The sequence below is a fragment of the Rattus norvegicus genome, chromosome 18, assembly GCF_036323735.1.
Source record: "Rattus norvegicus strain BN/NHsdMcwi chromosome 18, GRCr8, whole genome shotgun sequence".
Classification (NCBI taxonomy): domain Eukaryota; kingdom Metazoa; phylum Chordata; class Mammalia; order Rodentia; family Muridae; genus Rattus; species Rattus norvegicus.
The window spans coordinates 64727861-64744749 of NC_086036.1; positions in this window are offsets into that span (position 1 = coordinate 64727861).

Sequence of the window (16889 nt, forward strand, 5' to 3'; positions counted from 1 at the left end):
CACTTGATAGTGAAGAGAATAGAAGGTAGAGATTGGCTTAGGTAGATTAGGGTAAAAAGACCTCAAGAAAAAAAAGCAACCAGTTTCTTCCTTGGCTAAAAGCTAGGCGTCCCTGGGCCTTGTTTTCGTAGAGGTTATAGACGCTCGAATGCCTCTGGTTTTGCTATCGGCAGAGATTAGAGATACCAGGAAGTGGGCCTGGTTTTTCCTTATATCTCTTCCCTCAAAGAATACCCCTTTCCTGAAAACCACCCAGAGGACATGGCTCACCCGAACTGACTAACTCATCCTTCTGTTTATTCCTCCACTAGAGCCTTAAGGACTAGTGATGCTCAGTGGGCTTCCTCTACCCATGATGCTCCTGCTATGCAGGCACACTGTCTTCTCTCTCTCCTATAGCAAAACACCCTACACTAAACTTATCTGCTATGCTCTGTGACTTTCACTCTCCAAAGTCAAGAGACAGGAATCTAGAAGGGTCTAGCCTCGGGTAGCTTTGGCAGCTGCTCAGTTCCTGGGATCCTAGCCTCTCAAGCCAAGCACAGCAGAGCAGAGAAAGGCACTCTTGTAGTCCTGCATCGATATGAGATGTTACTGCCTCTAGAGTTCCCAGTGGCACATTGATGCTGAACTAGTAACCCAGAATCACACCTCAGAGATGTAGCAGAAGGCACCTCTGGACAGTAGTCACTGGGCTCCATAGCTACTGCTAAGGTCCCAGGGCTCTCCTGCCCCTACGTACTCTAGCAAGTGTGTCAGTAGGAGACTTCCCCAGTTTGTCCTCAGCAACTCCCTCCTCTCTCTCTCCTGGTTGCTTCTTAGAATCTGAAAGGGGGAAGAAGAGAGCCTGGTGTGTGTGTGTGTGTGTGTGTGTGTGTGTGTGTGTGTGTGTGTGTGACCACCAAGCCGTATTTTCTCCAGGCTCCTTCCTCCTTTCTCTTCAGTGAGTGATTAGCATTTCTTGCTGAACAAAATTTCAGCAGTTTCTGGCACACTGTTTATTCCCTTTTAAACAGACACACACACACACACACACACACACACACACACACACACACACACACACTACACCTAGGCTATTCACCTGCCAGACAGGTTAGAATTACTGTGTTCATACTATAAAGTGGCATTAAAAATCTCGCTGCTGCCTGTCTGTTAAGACTAGCACGGAGAACAAAGGGTCCTCTAATGTCCCAGGTGCGTGGCAAATATCTTTTTGTTATGGTGTGTTTGTCTGTAGACCCGGCTGGCCTTCTACTTAGCATGATTACTAGCTGCCTCAACCTTTTTACATACTTGTTTAACAGAGCTCTCAGCTTTTCCTCCCTGCCATCTCTCTGCTTCAGAGAGGGAGGGACACTCAACAAGAGGGGATGGGGGTTCCTTTCCACATTCCACCGAAAGGCACTGACAACCAAATTGTGCAAAGTGTGGGTATAGACAAGACTAGAATTCGAGTTATCAGGGAACAGGGGACCCCTAGTACTATTGCTCCCACAGGGCCTCCCATCCCAGTCCCCATCCCTCCTTGGGCTGCTGCTGGCTGTGCTCTTTGATCTGACACCCTCTGAGTTTTCTCAGCCGAATGCATGGCGTGGCTCTTTTCATACAAAAGCCAAGTGAGAAAAATAAGTTTGAAGCGAAAACAAATTGTCCAAGGCTACAGGGCTGTTTCTGTCAATATTTTTTGTTTCTTGTTTAATTATTTTTTTTAAATGTTTGTGCAGTTGTCTCTGTGTCTTTCTGTTTTGAGCCTGTATCAATATTTTCTATTTTAGAGGGCAGGTTCCTGGAGAGACAGAATTGTGTCTGTGTTTCTCTTCCAGATCTCCACAAAGCACCCAAACTATGTGGTCACTTTGCAGAATTTGTTTCTGATGAGGAATTTTCTCTTCCCAGCCACCCACCCTTCCAGTCTTTGTCTGATTCTTTTAATAAAAACAAAAAAGCACTCTTTAGCTCTAGGAAGTGTTTGTTTGTCTTTGAAAACTCAGCAGAGATTCTAATAAGGAAGGGAAGCCACCAAGGCTGTGGAGGAGGAGGGATGTGACAGGACAGTCTGAGCTTGAGAAATCTCCTGTTAGAGAGACAATGGCCCCAGGGTGCACGGGGACGAAATTTCTTTCCCTGAAGAAGAAGGAATGAGAAACTTATGATTCTTTGGTCAGGATTAGATGGTAGAGAAGGAGGGCGAAGTAGCCATGTTGACCACAGTGGATCACTCTGCTACATCTCAATTGTGTGACTTTGGGTGACTAATTCAAAGTCTACTGTGACAACCAACTTCAGTGAAGGGCAGTGAGACAGCATCTGTGGTTTTTGTCACACAGAGCAGACCTTAGGTGGCATCTCTCTTCTGAGGACTGAGCTATGGAAGGTAGTTAAGACTGAGATAAAATAACCTATATCTAGGGCCTGCGTGAAGGCTTCGAGGGATAAAAGGCATTTGCTTCTAAGCCTAGAGACCCGGGTTCAATCCCTTGAACCCACAATGTGGAGAGAGCTGATTCCGGCAAATTGTCTTCTGATCTCCACACACATGCCATGGCACACACACGCACACACACACTCATACACACACTCAGAAAATAAATAGAGAGATAAATAAGTATAAGGAATCCACACTCGCCAGTTGCCAGCTACTGTCTAAGAGAGTCTCACTTTGTTGTTCCCTACAATAGCCACACGGGCCATTTGGAGGGTCTGGAATCGACTATCTTCCAAGGGTTGCTAAAGAACAGAATGAGAGCACAGGATGGCTTCTGAGAGGACCTGGCAGGATGATAAATGATAAGGTAAATCTTGATGTCACAAGAAGTTAGCATACTTTCGTCATAGACAAGGGACATAATCTTTTTGTTTGGAGATTGTCAAAAAAAGGTGGAAGAGGAGTGAGACCCTACCCACAGTTACATACCCTGGGCCTTAAACCTGGTTCACTGCCGGTTTAACCTAAGTTGCCTGTCTCTGAAAGGAATGCAATCTCAGGGTTGGCAACAGACGTGGAAATGTTAGTTGTGCTGGGGATGCTGCATCTCCACTAGGCTATAGGTTTAGTCAGACTGGGCGAGGGACTCCTCTTCCATGCCATGTCCCCATTACTTCTCGTCTCTTTCTGTCTGACTCTAATCATAACTCCGAGCTGGCGAATTGGCTCTTACTGGAAAATTTTCCACCCAGAAAGGATTGGCATTCGAACAGGCAGGGATGTATTCCAAGGAGTGGATGCTTAAAAAAAATAATCATAGGCTGGCTGTTAGTCAAGATTCTTTTTGTAGTAAATAACAGAGTACCACTTGAGTTACCTGGATCGCAATGTCACCATTTGTTTTAAGAACAGGAAAACAAGGCAGGAGAGGGGTCTGATCTCCTTAAGCCATAGTTACAGATGGTTGCTGCCATATGCATTTTGGGAATCGAACCTACGTAGTCAGTATTCTTATCCTCTAAGCCATTTCTCCAGACCCTAGGCCATGAGAATTCCTAACCTGCCTGTCTTTCTTCAGAAGGCTTCCTCATTTCCTGTGGTATTCAGGGTTTGCTGGAGATGTCTCTTAGGGTTTACAGCAAACTCAGTTTTGATGTGTTTAGATTACTAATACATGTACGTGACATACAAGTGAGATGTTTGTGTACCTTACACAGATCTCTGTGACCTCATAGTTTATTACCTCCAAACCAACCAACCAAAACTCTGTGGATGTTAGTTGAACTACTTTTTAATTTGATTTCTAATAATGTCTGTGCAGGTGTGTCTGAGTGTGCATCTGTTTACTGAGTGTGGTAGGCACTGGAAGCCAAGGATGTCAGAGCCTCTGGAATTAGATTTACAAAGGGTTGTGAGCTATGAGAAGTTGGTGCTGGTACACAAACTTGGGTTCTCTTCAAGAGTAGTATGTGCTTTTATCTGCTAAGCCATCATCCCAGCCCTAGGTTGAATGAAGCTTGAGGTTCACAGACTAATTCGTATTATCCATTTCTACACATAAGAATGGTATCTTAGGAAATCTTCTTGTTTCCAGCAATGTTTTTTTTATTGAAATTATGACTCTATGTGGAGATCTATCATGGAGTTCACATTTCCATGATATGGCAAGACATTAATATTGACCTAAAGCAAATTGGTTAATTGTTTGATTAATTTAACCCTTTTGCTGGTGCTTCTGGGAACCAAGATGGCTTTACTTTCAGCGCACTGCCTGTCACTTATCAATACGTCAACATCTCAATAATGGAGAAGAACCAAGCTTCATAAGTCTTCTGACTATCAGAAGTTTTGCTTTGACAGGATTGGTATTCGTTAATTCATATGTTTCCCTCTTAGCTGGTATTTTAGTTCTCTTGACACCTTTACTTGCTGGGTCATCTCATTGATTAGTATCTGAAGTTCAATGGTCAGGAAATATATGAGAAATACACAGAGGGAAACATGGGGGAACCAGGGAAGAAAACACTATCCACTTCCAACTATGGGCATTCTGGCAAACAGATGTGGCATCCTTTTGAACAGTTGTCCTTGCTATTCAGAGGTCCGTGGAAGCTTTGTAGTTGAGGGACTTGGTCTCAAGTGTTGATACTATACCTTGAAGCAGGAAGTTGCAGACTACTGAGAATGAAGGATAAAGATGATGAAGGATGAAGAGGATCCATGCTCTAGGGTTAGTGTCAAATTGAAAAGAGGCTAAAAGCGGAAAGCACCTAAGACAGTGAGTATCTCGTGTAAGTTTAACTTCAGAAAGTGTTAGATATTCTTTCCTTCCCTTCCTTCCTTCCACCCTCTGCCCATCCTTCCCTCCATCCCTCCTCCCACCTCTCCTTTCTTTCCCCATTTTTCCTACCCCTTGCCTACTGAAGTTCTACACTTTAGCCAGAGCAGAGTGAAGACAACCAAGCAATGTTCTCAGGCTGTAGAAATACATCTCCAACAAATGTTTAATTGCTTCAAAATTTATTTTTGTCATTGCCAAGACTTTTGGCACCAACATTTGTTATAGATGTTCATTATAGGTACATATTGACCTTGAATTTTCACAAGTCATTTTATAGCTTAAATGTTAAACAATTTCAGAGCATGTAAAATGGCGTGTTACTTAAACTTAAAAGGGAGAGCAATTCTGACCTGTGGGACCACCCGGCTAGAAACTGAAATCACCAGGCATGGAAGGACAGCTAATGCCTGATTCTACCACAGGAAGTACTGACAGCAGGAAGATTCCTACAGGGCTGAAAGGATGGAGCTCAAAGGGAAGACTTTGGGAAGGTGTTCCTTCAGTTCCATCTGTCCATCCATCCGTTTTGTAATCTTGCTATCCCAGTGGGCGTTGTTGTCACAGTCCTGGCTCAGTTTCTTGACTGAGTACTGCGTCCTAGAGCTTTAAAATGATTCTAGGGAGACTGTCTAAAACTCTGTTTGGCTGTTTAGTTTGCTTCCAATTTAGTATTTTTGTTAAATGCCAGACTATATATCATCCCACATAAACTTTCATACATATGTATCCTATCCCTTCCTACAGCATAGATTCCTGAAGGTTGAATTGTTTGTAAACACTCCTCACTTTCAACAACATGAATGAGCTCAGACCTGAACATCTCGATCACACTGTGGTTAACCATTGGATGTTTATATCAGTATGATGGGTAGAAAAAGAGTAATTATTGTCCTAATTATAAAAGTACTAAATTTTAGTGAAATGGCACCTTTATTTTTTATAAGATTAGCCTTTTATATATAACATTTGCATGTATTTTTCTATTCTGTTTTAATCTCCTTGCTTCCAATCAAACATCTATTTTTCATGAAATTTTATGCTGATCTATACTATCAAATCTGTCGGTGACTGTCTTTGAGCCCATTTGCTTTCTACCACTACTCTTGAAGGTGGACAATCCCTTCTCGGATCCATATAACCTGTTTGTTGACTATTCATCTATGCCCTTCTATGAACAAAACACAAAAATTTAATAAACACTTGTTCGACCTCAATGTCTCCCTACACAACAATGCTTTACATATCACTGCTCCCTGTGTCCAGAAAAGAATCTTTTGAAATTCTCTTCAATTTGGACCTTCCTCCATTTTGACCAGCATTTGACTGCCATTTCTCCAGACTCTCTAACCAAGCACCTATGGAAACAGCCTGCCATGCTGTGTTCTTTTCTTCTCTCTCTTGACTTGAGGGTATATTTGCATGTTAAATGTTTGCTGTTATTTTTAGAAATTGTGGTGTGTGTGTGTGTGTGTGTGTGTGTGTGTGTGTGTGTGTGTGTGAGGGGGGATGCATCATCTCAGCACATCTCTGCAGAACAAAAGTGTTTCTAAAAGCAGCCATCACGCTGGTGAATGCCTTGTGAAGAAATTTCATAACCAAGGGCCTGTTAACAGGACTGATTATTGAAGACAACTGTGGTTCTTGTGTAGGTTTTCTTGTGCAATGTGTGAACCACACTACTAATTTTCTCTTTGACCAAATGCTCCTGCTCTGTAATATGCCCGACTCCCCTAAAGCTTCGAAAAACAGCTTTAAGCTTCTCACTTCTTTAGTAAAGAACTTCTCAGTTGATTTCAAGTGAAATGCCAACAGTCTCGCTTTTTTATTCCCAAACAGGCTTCACAGCCATGGCTGTATATCCACTCTAAAAGTGTATGTTTGGTGGGTGGGGGTGCTGTGTGCTTTGAGCAGTTGTCAGATGTTTTATTTTTGGAAAATTTCTAAATAGCATTTAAAAGATAATTAGGGGTTGCTCAAGTTTCTTTCAGAATAAAAAAAAAGGTATATTTTCCTTCCTTTGTGCATTTTTGCACCCAATACACCATTCGTCACCTCCTCCTCTATTTTATAAATCTTTTAATTAATGGTGTTTATTCTCCTCTCAGTCTGGCCTGAGTCGTGTTTTTATGATCATATTATTAGGAAGTGATAGCATGTGTGGATTTTTTTCTCGTCTCTGGGCTTGCCAATCACTATGGAAACAAGCAAATATTTACATAGCCCAGATACTGATTAATACCTACTGGTTATTTTGACATTGTAGACTTACTATTTGAATGTAAAGAATTTCTCCTGAATAGTAAAGTGTTCTATTCTAATTTATTTACATCTGTGATTTCTCCATCACATATTAGTAGTGTACCAAAATCCTGTCAAATTTCAGCAGTATGCCTAAAAGAATCACTGTTCCAAACCAGGACTCGGTATCATAGGCTAGATGTTTAAAATGGTTGTTTTAGGTTTGGACAGGGGGTAACGTTTTGTGAGAAAGCTTCTCACCTCATATAGGAAGGAACACAGGCACATTACTTAAGATACCACCCATAGATCAGGAAGAGATAATAAATCTCAATTGAACATTTATTTATTTAGAGACAGCTCAGGTTGACCTGGAACTTGCTATGTAGCCAAGGCTAGCTTTAAACTCATAGTCTTCTGGGTCAGCCTCTCAAGTGCTAAGATCATAGGCCCATGCTGCCAGCCTGTCTTAGGGGGCCATTCAGCTCTAAGTGTGGGTCCCAGAGCCAACCTTCCATAGCACTTGCTAGAACTCTTAGAACAGAATTACTTCATCGTTGCCCCAAGTTCTCCACTCAATTGGTTACATTTTCCTAAGGAAAATCATTTTTCCTCTTTGTTTTCTTCTTTCTTTTACAGCTCAGGGTGTTAAAAACTCGTCTTCTGTATTCTAGAAGAGTGCTTCTCAAATTCGATTATAACATCCAGGGCACTGGGCTTTGCTGCCTGAGCCCACATTTATAGGTCTGTGGTTGGCCACAGACTGTGTGTTCTGGACAAACTCACAGATGTTGTTGCTCCTTAGGCACCACCTGTAAGAAGCACCATACCACAGTCTAATTTAGTCTCTCTGTTAACCAAATGTGAAAGTAGATAGGATGATATGGTTGGAGCAAACCTTACATTACTGGGCAACACATTTTGTAATAAAAGAAGAGTTTTGTGGTGGGACCAGCCACACACACACACACACACACACACACACACACACACACACACAGACACACACACACACACACACACACAAACAGACAGACACACTCCCTGAACTCAGAAAGCCAAGGCAGAATGCTGGTAAATTTTAGGCTAGCTCGGGATACCTAGAAGACTCTATCTCAAAAAGCCCTACATGATACAAAATAGAGCTTCATGGCATCAAATGATATAGATTTATTACTCCAGGAAACCATACTGGTCCAATGACAGTGTGGTCTCTGGGATACAGCCAGAGTCTAAGAGTAGTACAGCCACCATCTTTTAAAGGAAAGTTCTCAAAATCTGTAGCTATGTCTCATCTTATTCATTGACTCAGCTAAACTCAAATCATAGTAACCCATAATTAAGTGGTGTGGAGCTGGAAGAGCCAAGATTGAGTGTCTAGACATAGACTATTTTATATTTTTCATTAACTTATCATCTTAGTCCCCAAAACCATTGACTGGTTTGTGTATGCTGCTGTGAAGATGGCATAAGCCATGCCTTCTCCTTTCAAGACATTCACAAAACAATTTTATTGCTTTTCTAAATGGAAGCATGGGCTCGAAGAAGTCACAGATTATCAGTGCCTAATGGGTGATGCTGTCAGTCCTTGCATGGTAGCTGGCCCTGACCATGGACTTTTCATGGAAAGAAGGGAAAAGGAGGTAACTCCAGGGGAAATGGAATCCTCCTTTGGGAGCACTCATTGGCTTTGATTAGGGTATCGAATGAGTGGGCGGCAATCACAGCAAGTTCCTTTTCCTACACCTACTTTTGACCCCTGAAGAATTGAGATTATGTTTTCATTCCAATAAGATATTGATTTAGCTGCAATCCAGAGAACCTGAAAAGAATCATCAGAATATTTACTCAGTGAACACCCCTCAAGTGTGTGAGAAAGAATTCAATAACCCTTAACATTGTTATAATTAAAAAAAAGCATTAAAGGAATACTCTTCTTTGAACATCCAGTGATTTGTTTCATACAAATAGTTGTTTCAGTTTGTTTCTCTTGCTCTTTAAGAAATAGACTCTGTCTAGTCTCCTCAACAAGGATGGCCACTCCTTCCTGAAGAAGTCAAACAGGTAGCATTGAAGGACTGAGCTGCAAGCCTATTGGATTTTGTTCTGGTAAAGCAATTTCTTTCTCAAATTGAACGTGTCATTTCTTTTTTATTAAATTTCCAAGTTATTCCTTCGCCTCAAATTCTTCAGTTGCTGCCTGTTCATTTCTGGACTAGTTCTCTTGAATTCTGGAAGGACACAAGGGTTTGTGCACAGTCTGTATATCCTGCCTCTGTTATGTGAGAGCCTGCCATGCAAATTCACAAGCAAAATGGCTCCTACTGGGAGCTCTGAGGCATGACTTCGTGAGAACCAGACAAATACAAGCATGTTTTCATTGTATGTCCACACACTTTTGTGTGGTACACATGTGGCACATGTGCCACTGTGTCTAAGCAAGACTACTTCAAGGTATTTTAGGAAAAGAACAGTATGAATATGATGTCAGTCTTCTTTCCAAAATGCCCGGTGCCTTCAAGCGGGAGAGCATGAAACAATCTAAAACTTCGAAGAAAATAATGGAACTTCTTGTTAATATGATTCCTCTTTCCATACTACTGCACCCTATTCATAGTCTGTAATAATCAATCAATGTTTTAAAACTCTATTTCTCCTTTCCCACTTCAGTCAGATATGCAGACAGAAATGCATTCAGTGAGGTATACAAGTTCTAAGGACACAATTTGATAATGTTAACAAGCACATGCCCCACTTCATTCAAACTCCTCGTGGTGGTGGGATATTCCTGACATCCAGAAAGTCACCTCACCTTCCCTAGCAACTCAGTCCTAAGTTCTCTCACCAGAGGATAACTTTACCTATGAGAAAATGTCAGGTAAGGGCTGAAGAGATGACTGAATGGTTAACAGCACTTGATGCTCTTGCAGAGGGCAGAGCTTTGCTCCGGACTCCTCCATATGCTGGCTCACAACTGCCTGCAACTCCAGACCTAGGGCACCTGATGCTGTCTTCTGGTCCTTGTAGGCACTCACACACAGGTGGCATACATACGCACTGACACACGGATGTAAACATAAATATAAACAAATTGTTTCAAAAGGACAAAAGAGGACAGTATCAGATAAATTGAATCATACTTTGTGTCTGAGTTCCACATAGTTTCTCTCCTTTGCCTAGGGTACATGTGTGTCACTATGTCCTGTTGATTGACTCCTTTTATAAATAGCATGAACAGTCCACAGTTATTTAACTGTCTTCCTGCCCATGGAAATGTGGGTGTTAAAAAGTAGGTTCCAGTCCTTTCTGTTTAAAAGAATCTGTCCCCTCTGTTGCTACTCAAACATCATGACCTCTCCTTACATTTTACATTTCCCTGAAGTTCCTGATGCGCTCCCTAAATACAATTAATTCTTACTACCTACAAAGTCATCATCTATGCCACTAACTTATTCCTTAAAACACTTCAGTGAGCCCCTGAAGTCTCCATTATGGCTTCAAGGTGGATAACTCATCCTCCATTCAACTTGGCCCCACATCCGCTTTGGTCTAATTTACTCCTGGGAACTGTGACATTTATCTAATTCTAGTCTTACTTATTCTGTTTCTTCCAAGAAGTTGAAAGGACATTCAGTATTCTAAATCCATCATGTCAACTGCTACTTCTAGGAAGATCACTGGAAATGGGAAACTTCAGAAACACTAATGTGCAGTGTGTTAACTCAGGGAAAGCTTAGGGGTGAGTGTTAAAACCACTCAATTGCCTAGGATCACTTTGCCCTTTGTCTGGTTGATTGTAGTGTTTTCTGGATTGTGAAACAGAGTTTCCCTATGTGGTTGAGGCTTCCCTGGAAATTATAGTGAAGCTCATGACAATTTCCCTGCCTTAACCTCCCAAGAGCTGTGATTACATAAATGCACCACTATACATAGCTCACCTGGTCCTCTTAGAGGTCCCTCTCCCTCTCCCTCTCCCTCTCCCTCTCCCTCTCCCTCTCCCTCTCCCTCTCCCTCTCCCTCTCCCTCTCCCTCTCCCTCTCCCTCTCCCTCTCCCTCTTTTCCTTCTCCTCCTCTTCCTCTCCCTTTCTTTCTTCCTGTCCCTGTCTCTGTCCCTGTCCCTCTTCCTCTTCCTCTCCCTCTTCCTCTTCCTCTCCCTCTCCCTCTCTCTCTTCTCCCTCTCCCTCTCCCTCTCCCTCTCCCTCTCCCTCTCCCTCTCCCTCTCCCTCTCCTTCTCCCTCTCCCTCTCCCTCTCCCTCTCCCTCTTCCTCTCCCTTTCCCTTTCCCTCTTCCCCTCCTTCCAGCTCCGTCCTTCCTCCTGCAAGCTCCTCTCTCTGGTCACACATTTCTTCACACCTGTGTGTTCCTCGCATTTTTCCTCCCAGCTCTCTCTTTCTCTACTCACTTCCTTCCAGATACCAATCTTCCATCAACCCAGTCACCCGAAAATACAGATGGGATGAAAGAGGAAGAAGAAACTTGAATCGTCGTTCAGGTCCCATTATTAGCTTTATGGGCCAAGTATTATGGAGAGATATTTTAATGGCTGAACCCGAGCCTAGTGGAAGCTTGAAAGATTTGATAATTTAGGTCATTGTTAATATAACAGGATTACTCTGGAGCAATAGTTCATCGGTATCAAATTGCTGCTTGACTCATGTTTCCAAATACTAGGATGGCACAATGTTTCCACAATAATAACAAAATGTTATCTCTAGGTTGAGGGCAACAGATGCTGGAAGGAAGGAAGGAAAATAGCCAAAACCGGGATGGGAAAACTTGATGCACATCACAGACCAACCATCGTTAGGGATTCTAGTTCAATGTTACCATCTTGCATACAGGTTCTAGGTGAATCAGGGTAGCTGCTTTCTTTCCTAATTATGAAGCATTTTAGTTATTAATAAATCTGTATTTATGCGTCTGTTTGACAGCATCCACAGGAGTGAGCCCTAAACCCAAGGACATCAGTTTTAGGTATTATTAGCCTGTATTAAAAGGAGAGGCCTTCTCTCTTTCTTAGCTGTTAACCCTGAGACTAGAGCTCTATGGGGCATCTTTGCCCCCAAACTGAGGACATAAACTTTTGAGGAGTGAAACCAACACAGACAAAAGCAAAGTAAATAGAAGGAAAGGAAGGGACAGTTTGGGGGAGTGGGGAGGAAAGGTGACCAGTGACATTAGGAAACCCCTGGATTCAGTTACACCTGCAGCTGTATTTAACCCTTAGCCTCCCTGTGGTGGGAGCCCACATATTCTTTCTTGTGTCATTGAGTCGGACTTGGCTTTCTATCATTTTCAAACAGAGCTCCAATCTTTCCAAACTCTCCCAATTAGAACAGTAAAAGTGGAACTCCAGAAAGTGCAGAGATCTAACAAAAAGTACTATCTAGATGAGAGTGATATTTTATAGCACAGACCGATAGTCTTGCGTGCACTTAAAATAGTCCAGACTAGTAAAAATCATAATCTCTCCACTCCACGGATAACACTGAAAACAAAACTATCTTCAAATATCATTCTCTATCATCTAATTCTACAAAAACTCTATGTTAGAAAATAATCCATGTAGTTGAATTTGTGGTGTTTTACCTTTTTAAAAGAGAAAAACCGATAGACTGCAAACTTGTTTTGTGACTTTTCTTTCACTAAACAGCGGAACATCTGATAAAATATAGATCCATATCACTTTAATGGCTGAAGTTTGTTTCTCAGAGTGAATGAGCAACGGTATAACATCTGTCCCTGGTGCTCCCCCCACCTCCAGTGCTTATTCGATTATCTAACTTTCATTGTTACACTTTACAGCGCTATGGGATGGCCTGAATGATTCTTACTTATTGTTTTGAAAAGTCACCCATCAATTAAATTGACTCAAGACAAGATTTGCCTATCTCAAATATTTTTTTCTCACATGCCACGCCGGGCTTCTGGTCGTTTATAATAAAATGTCTCTTTACGTCGTTGCAATGTTTTGTAAGTTTCATGATCTTTATCGATCGTAAGGAGATAGACACAGACATGCAGGGGTAAGGCCACTGAAGACGATCGATCTTCAGGGTCAATAACCGCTCTAAGGAAAGAGGCATAAATACCCCTTCCCAATAAACAGCCATCTTCGTGGTATGGTAACGGAGACTTAAGAAGAGGCCAATTGCTTTCCTTCCTTTCTGCTTTCCAGTTATTGACTTAGAACATGGCATGTTTGTACAATTGTCACTAAGTCACCAAATGGGAAATGTCTAAATCAAGCTGGAATTAATGTGTTGAAAAGTGTTGGGTAATAAACCACGCATTACCTCCAGGAGTGACAGATTTTTTTTTCCAGAACTAAATCCTACTGCAAGCCCAAAACGGCAGCGGGAAAACTGAAGAAAGAAAAAATAAAAGAAGAAGAAGAAGAAAGAAAAGGAAAAGAGAGCGAGGGGAAAAAAAAAGTCAAACGACAACAATGCTCTCTAGGTTGTTGTGGGGGTGTGAAAGCCGAGCTGCTGTGGAAAAGGCAGTGTGAATCTATATTATGCAGAAATCAATGGCAGCCCGATCTTTGCAAGCTCCACGAGGCGCCATGTGACAAGGGCACAGCGATTCGCCTAATCAAGCCGGTTGTGTGAAAGCAAAGAGCCCAGCTGAGTTTGGTATATCCAGCTGGATTTTGTTTGCTGCTTAATGGAGTAGGTCATACTTCTAACACCCCAAAGAAATCAAGCAGCCTCAGGCTGAGGGGCGCAAAGAAGTGTGGGGACTCCAACAGCTCTGTGTTAAATCACGTCTATAGGTCATCTGCTGAGAAAGGAACTCGGAGAAATAATAGAGGAGTGTCATTTGGCTCTCTGTGTTTATGATCCCCTCCACCCAGGGAAGGGAGTTGGGGTTCACAGGGAAAGCGGTGTAGCCAGAGAAACATTTCGTCGTTTTTTATTCTGTGCATTATATAGCTCTTGGCAGGGCACTGGCTACTGAAGAAAGCTCCTTCTTCTTGAAAGCTGAACATTACAGGGGTCTATAAGCCAGAGTGACAGTGATAAAAGGCCAATTCGGGGCTTGGGGACAATTTTTCCTAATAACATGCCTTGTCTCTTTAAACACCCGCTGCTTTGCACAACCCTTTCCAGGGCAGCTTTGGGGTGGCCCTGGCTCTGAGCTGCGATGGTGAAGTTCAAATGAATGCCTCTCTCTTTATGGTCACTCCGGGAGTGTGGGGAAGACTGATGTCTATGCTCCCTCCCTGGTATGAGCAATGTCACCTTCAGACCCCACATGGAAAGTACGAGAATGAGACAGCGTTCTTGAAATCTGGCTGCTGATGACTCTGACATCATTGAGACTGTTTTATTTCATTTAAAACTGAATCCTTAAAGGGTCTCCACAGCAAAGCTGTGGTTACCTCATACATCTCTAACCCTAGCATTGGACAGGAAGAGACAGGAAAGTTTCCAGGGCTCATTGACTAACTTATGCCAAAAGGGTGAGCTCCAGCTTCAGTAAGGGACTTTGTCTCAAAAAATAAGCTTCAAAGCAATAGAGGAATATACTCTATGTGGATCCCTGGCCCCACATGCATGCATATGCACACACACACACACACACACACACACATACACACGCACGCACACACACAATCATCATCTCCATCATCACCATTGCCATTGACATCGTCGTCATCATCATCCTCATCATCATCATTGCCATCATCACTATCATCACCATCATCACCTCCACCACCACAAGAGGTTTTACGATTATTCTGGATTGTATTTAGATGAACAAAGAGAAGAGAAATGGGTACTCTACTGTCTAACACAATAATTTCACCTTCTGTCTGTATTGGGTAGCCTATACTTGCAAATAATGGGCTGACCATCATAACTTGCAAGTTTCAGCCATGAAAAGCTGAGCCCCCATAAATACCACCATCCTGTGAAGCTTCGTGGCAAGAGAGAATGGATAACCAATCAAACCAAGTTTTCCTCTGTAGCCCTCCCCAGCTGCCCCCAAAGTTCACTTGCAGCATTGACTTCGTGTGGTAATGAAAGCTACTGGGGCAAAGACACCTTGGACTGTGAGACGCTATGTTCCCAAGACTAAAGGCAACAGACCTTGGCCAAACTGCAGAGTTCTCTCTTACGGTGGGTAGAGGAAGGTTCTAGTTTGTCTGCTCCACTGGGCAGTTTCTTGAAGTTGTAAAGAAGGACAAAGGAATTCCTGCTAATGTGAGGTCACATTTCACACTGTGAAAGTGATGGGGCAATATGAGACAAAAGCTCAGACATCTGTCCCCTTCAGTTTCAAGGATGGCACAATAAAGTTCTGTCTGAGAAGGACCAAATCCACATATTTATTATATTCCGTTGCCACTGATTTCTCTGATTTGTTCCATTATCGTTAATCTCTTACTGGGCCTAATTTGTCTATTAGACCCTGTTATAGGTCTGTGTGTTCAGGAAATGAACACAGGGAAATACAAGGTTTGGGCATTCACTGGGGTTCTGGGAAGCACTACCTCTAGAGGAGGCAAGGATACTTCTCCATGATGGGTGTAAAGACAAGATACAGTGTGGCAGAAGACCTTGGCTCAGCCAACAGAGGGACCCTCAGAAATTCTCCTTGCTTCTCCATAACTGAGTTTTCTTATCATCAAAGTCACCAGCTTGGCTTCTGCATAAAATCTTGTGATTGTCTTTGACACAACCTATCTTGTTAAGTACTTCAGTGAAACTAGGAAGGTATTTAAAAGAATAGGCCTCCGCCTACCTAGCACTGATGTTTATGGACCACAGCAGTATGGCACAGTAACCCTGAGGCTGCAACAGTGGCACCACCCTTTATGGTAATCATCAATCGACAACCAATGATCTCTAATTGGACTCAAGACTTGCTAAGCAGGAGGGAAACCATGCCTGGTACTGGGAATCTAGCTAAGTCTGCAGTTCTGTGGAAGTCGTGATTATCGGAGGAGAATCTACAGTCACTAACTTACTAACATAATCCCTGACAAAAATCTATAAACATTTGTCCTTGTACCCACAGATAAGTGTAGTTTTTCATCCCTCATCAAGAAAACTTCTCTTTACAGCTGAGGGAAACGATTATAGTAAACACATCTTCAAAACATTCCTGTACATGAGGCTCAGTGAACTTTGTAAAGGAGGAGGAAGAAAGATTTTAAGAACCAGGGTTTTAGGGATTTTGCTGGGAGATTGTCTCTCCTAGTAATATTAGAAGCTATACGTATAAAGTCTCACAGATAGGCTGCTCAAATGTGAGGTGACCAAGGGTGACACCAGTGGACACACCAAACCGGACAGAGACAAGCCTATGAGGCCTTGGCCCTATGCAAAGGACTATGGGTAACTGAGGAAAGCTGGGAATAGGAGAGGTGTTCCTGCTCAGGGAAGATTCCACCAATTGGTTGTCCAGCACCAAATGATCAGCCCTGAAAACACACTTACAGGTAGCATGATATCCTATTCAATCGGTTATACATACGTGTGTATGTCTGTGTGTGTGTCTGTCTGTGTGTGTCTGTGTCTGTCTGTGTGTCTACCTGTGTGTGTCTGTGTCTGTGTGTCTGTGTGTGTGTGTCTGTCTGTGTGTGTATGTACTAATACACATGCAATAACAATTAGTAAGTTAAAAAAAGGCTGTGAATTTAAAGGTGAGCAGGAGGAGTATATGATGCATTTTTAAAAAGACATAGAAAAAGGAAAAATAAAATGCAAACTAAAATTAGCTTAAAAAACAAATTGCAAAGTGGTTGGGGGATTATGGAGGAATAGATCTCTGTACTGAGTTCTACTTTCTACGTCCCGAATCTCCCTTTTCATTGGATGGCAGCTCCCCTCCTTGAATTGCTCTCCTCCGAAGCTGTCCCTGACATTAGAC